The sequence below is a fragment of the Pteropus vampyrus genome, unplaced genomic scaffold (assembly GCF_000151845.1).
Source record: "Pteropus vampyrus isolate Shadow unplaced genomic scaffold, Pvam_2.0 Scaffold13, whole genome shotgun sequence".
NCBI classification, from domain to species: Eukaryota; Metazoa; Chordata; class Mammalia; order Chiroptera; family Pteropodidae; genus Pteropus; species Pteropus vampyrus.
In genome coordinates, this window is record NW_011888794.1 from 8,976,600 (window position 1) to 8,981,921 (window position 5,322).

The window sequence follows — 5,322 nt, forward strand, 5'->3', positions numbered from 1 at the left end:
AGTAGTGGTATTTGATAGAAAATGATAAAATAAAATGGGTAAGAAAGGAATGGAAACAGGGTGGCCAGGTAAGAGCTTCTGTCTGACAAAGGTTTGAATAAGTCGGCAGGGATAAATAAATCTACTTTGTCATTATTTATAGCTATCATTGATTTAGTACTTAAAAGGTGTTATACAATGATTGAGCACATGCACACATATTATTACTTTTTAATCTTTTCTAAATCTAGAAAGGTAGAAATGATTAAAAGATGAGTAAATAGAGGTTAGAAAGATTTTAGGATTTTTCCAAGACCACAATAAAGCAGATCTGAAATTTTAATCCAGCTCTACTTGCCTTCATATCAACATTCTTTTCACCATACTCCGGTGCTTTCTCAAACAATGACTGATCTCTCAGTGGAAAAGAAACATCTTAGAAATTTCAAAAGATACAAAGCAGCCTATGATGATGGATTAGATGTAGTGAATCAAAAATATAAAGTTAAATTGAATAAAAATCTCCCTGTTGGTTTAGAAGGAAAAGATGAAACTATGGGAAAGTTAGAACACCTAAAAAGATCAGTATTGACAAGACTCCAGTAATAAAACTTTCTGTCATAACCCACCAGCAATAACCAATGGATGTTAATAACGTTCTATTTTACATCCTCTTCCTCTAGAGATTCAGGTTCATGTGTTAAAGCATCTACTTTCCAAATTACCTTGAGAGAAACATTCACCAAGTATATTGCCACTGCATAACAAGAATTGTCATTATTCTAGAGTTTATACCCCATATTGGCTGGTCATTAGATGTTGTCTGCCCAAGGAAGGGTGTGATCCTAGACAAGGCTGAGGTAGCTTTCTTTAGTTTAAGGAAATTTCTGGAAAAGGATAACAGCTGAAGGGTATAGCTGGAAGTATAAATCTTTAACTCCTGAAGGAAAATTGAGCATATAACACAATGTCCACCATGCTTAATATAAATTACCTATTTTTATATTTTTTAGTTCTTAACAATTGCAATATTCCTCTATGTCAGGTACCATAATTTTAAAATTTTTCACACGAGGACATTAAGGATTAGAGAATTAAAGCTTTCTTTATTTGAGCTTTCATAACTAAGGAGGAATATAATGTTGGATAGTTTTAATTCGAAACTATAACTACATTCTAAATATTTGTTCTACCTTATTATAAAATCTGGTATAATCTAAGCCTGCTCTAATAAATTTGTGGGGTTTGTGGATCTTTTAATTAGGAAGGCTATATTGTAATATCAGATGCCATTTAGTCATGTTGCCCAGATGGTGAGTCTTGTTGCTTTATAGTTATGGCTGGTGGATTCCATTACTATTGCAGTACATCTTGAGAAAGCTATGGCATTATAAAACTGGGAAATTAGAGGTTAAACAAAATTTTCTAAGATAGATTGACAATAATGGAGTAAATTTCTTGTGTGAATTGAACATTTCTTTATTTCTTACAGAAACAGAACTGAGAATTAGGGCAACACATTTCTTATAAAGTTTAATAAAGCTTGTTCTATTAAATCAGTTTTGAGAGTCTTTTAAAATGAAATATGTCAGCTTTGTCTCTATTTCTCCTATTTCTAACAGAAAAGATTCAGTTGGGGAACTTGAAATAATTATAGATTAACAAATAATGGCAGCTATATTTTTCATTTGAACTCTTTTTAGACCCAGAACTACTTATTAACCCAATATATGACTTTCTTCTACTCCTCATATTATTATTTCTCTATTTACCACTTTGCTTAAAATTTGCCTAAACACAGGATTGACATTTTTCTCACCATGTTCCTCTACTCCTAGAACATTATCCTTTCAATAAATCACATGTTTATTTTATCTTCAGATAAATTTCAATTCTCAGCAGTTTCCTAGAATTACTTTTAGTAACTCTCCACAAGAGCCAGTCTTAAAAATCAACTCTTTACATGTCAACTACTAATGGTAAAATTTGTTCATAAGGCTTGTGCTATTGAACTTACACTGGTAGTCACAATGTAATTTCTTTCTTGTAATGTCAACCAAAAAGAAATACTCAACAAAGACATATTTTTTATGATCATGTAAACTTAAATTTACTTTGAAAAAAAAAACCCTATATTTCTAAAACAAGAAGGTAATTACCAGGACTATAAATGACTTGTCAGAGGAGTACTGGTTAGTATAGGTTCAGTATACATCAAGAGAGATGGAAATGTATAGAAACTGAAATATCAGAGAAAGCTATTTCAAAAAGAGCACTTAAGCCTTGAATATGGAAAGTATACAGAGAGATAAGGAAGACCATGTGGTTCATTTTACTTGTTAAGCTCCAAGGTGGGGGAAGGTTAGAATCAGGACTAAGAATACAATGTGAGAAAATCGAGAAAAGTTATGTAAATTTACAGGAAGTGGGAATACTAGACTAATAGGAGACAGTTATTGTTGTTAGTCATAAGTTCATAAGTATTCTTATAAAGAAAAATTAAAGAGGTAGTGCAGAAAAGAAAGGAGTGATATTTCAAAGATAAAGGAATTCTCAAAGGAAAAAATCAAGCATGGTGGGCTGATGAAAAACATAAAGTCTGGGGCCACAGTGAAGAAAGACTTGAGAGCCAGACAACATGGCTTCATATTCCACTTCGATATTGTACATGTTCCTTCACATCTTTGGCCATAGGTTGCTCATCTGATCTATGGGGATATTAATAGGGATAGCTAACCAAATATGTTAGCATTAACAGGTAAATAATTACAGAAGACTTAGACCAGTGTCTGGTAATTAGAAGCTATTTAAAAGTATTTATAAATGAAAGATAAACAAATATAAAAATAGATATTCTTATAGATGATTCATAAGTTTTGAGCCTAGAATTTTGATTAGGAAAAATGTAATGTTATGGAAGACAGAGTAGGTTGCAAATAGGACTCCAAATTCTTTCCTTTTGATGACCCCTTGATTCTAGGATGACCATACAGTTTATTGACCAGTTTAATTTTAGCAAATACGAAACAAGCAGAGGTCTCAGAACTTTACATTTACTAATGCTTGCTCTCATGCTATGCTGGTAAATCTGGCTTGACCAGGTGAACAAACCTGAGCTATCCTGCAAGGGAATGAGAAACCACACTGAGTAGAACTAAGGCTACCTGGTTGACAACTTGCCAACCAAAAGACAAGGGATTAAGTCGATCTTATGACATCCAGCCACTAGCCAATCAACTAGCTAGCCAAAAACACATGAGATAGCTGAGCAGATATGATGCGAGTTGGGCTAGACCAGAAAACCTCTCTACCCTTACGATCCTTCCACAGAACATGAGCAAAGCTATTGAGTTATGTGGTGATTTGTTATGTAAAAGTTAACTTATACAAGAATTGATATCTAGAGGTGAGATAATACTAAAGCAAAAAGCTAAATTATGTAGCATTGGCTTTGTGATTGAGTGGCAGACAAAGGCTAGAAAAATGCTGAGAGAGATATAAATGAAGGCATGAAATGAGATCTGACACCAAGAGAGGGGAAGAAAATTTCTCGGGATGATAGCAAAGCAAGCCCAAGATGAGAGCTGTGGGAAAGGTCTGGTGAGCAATTAGATAAGACAGAGTAGTCAGAGGTCTCTCTCAGAGGGCTGTTTCCAAGAAAAAATAAATAGGCCCAATAAATTATCAAAATAGCTTTCATCATATGTTGATGAAATTGGAGATGAATTTTTGGAGCCTCTCAAGAGTGTAGGAAGAATATGCAGATGTGAAATAATAATGAACAAACATAAGAAGATATTAAATTAAAATTAAAATGTTATATAAGAAATAAAGTAATAGAATAGTGCTTGCCTCAATAGTAAACAATATTTACATAAACACGGTAATTAAAATATTAAATATAAATTTAATAAAATTTGAGAGATAATTACATTGGCTGGATGAAAGATTCTACATATAAGTAAACTAGTATTCTTATTTACTATCATAGAGTCAATTGACAATGTCAAAATTGATAACTACATATAAAAGCTCATAAGAAGTTATAATAGCCTAACATTAATATTGGAGTATGGACATAAATAACAAGAGAAACAACTAAATTACCATTTTCCTCTTAGAAAAGAATTAAGGTGAAAGAACTTTGACAATGTTTACACTATTTTTTTAATTACTCGCATGTATTTGTTAAATAAAATAAAATAAAATAGTCATAATCTACTTACGGTTATGGCATATACTATGGACTGAATTGTGTGTCCCCAGTACATATGTTGAAGCCCTAAGGCCCAATAGTTGGAAATACAGCCTTTCGGAGAAAATTAGGTTTAAATGAAGTCATGAGGGTAGGGCCTTCTTGATGAAATTAGTGCCTTTATAAGAAGAGCCAACAGAGAACTTTCTATCTCTACAGAGAACTTTCTGTCTCTCTCGACTATGTAGAGGCACAGCAAGAAGGCAACCATCTTTAGCCTGTGGAGGGGAGCAGAAAACACCACCTCAGAGTGTGCTGCTTCAGCCCACATGGTTTGTCATGAAGATGATCAGGGCCCAGCAGACTCAGGAAGGGCTTTACTTCTTCCTTAACTACCTACAGTAATTTAGATAGGGGACTTCTACCAGCAGAGAGTTATTACCAAGGCTCTCTGCCTTGTTTCCCTTCAAAGTATTTGCTAATTTATAATAGGCCAGTAGAAAAATCAAGAAGATCAGAGGTTTTGAGAACTTTAAGAGAAGTGGCTTAGAGATTTCGGTAATCTCATGGGTCCAGAGCATTATATCTTGGGTTCTTCAGAGACAGATACTGAAACAGAATTTGGGGTGCAAGATATTTATAAAGATTGATACCTATAAAAGGAAAGTGGTAGAAGCAGAGTATGTCAGAGAATATAGTCAAAATGCAGTGCAACCTGGACAAAGCGTTAGTCAACCCCGTGGGAAGTTTTGGTGTGAGAAATGACTGTGAACAGTGTTCTGCCTCAAGCCAAAGTAGTTGGATCTGTACCCCTGTGTTTCTTAGTTGCTCTGGGAAGTGGGTAACCTTAAGTTTACTGATTCTCTGAAGGTAAGGCAGACACTGACAGGGCTGATAGCTATGAGGTATCTGGTGACAACACTCCCCATGGCTAGGAAGAAAATCTGGAAAATGCATCTTCTTTTTTTCCCATTTCTCAACTTCTATACAGTGTACATCTACTTATCCATAAACACCGAGGAAGCAGCTTTTCCTACGGGCCTGACTTCCTGAGGGAAAATTTATAAATGGGAATTTAGTCAGAAGAAGCACAATCCTTCCCACTTCAGTTGGTCTGGGAGCCTCAATTGGAACACATTCTATCCCTA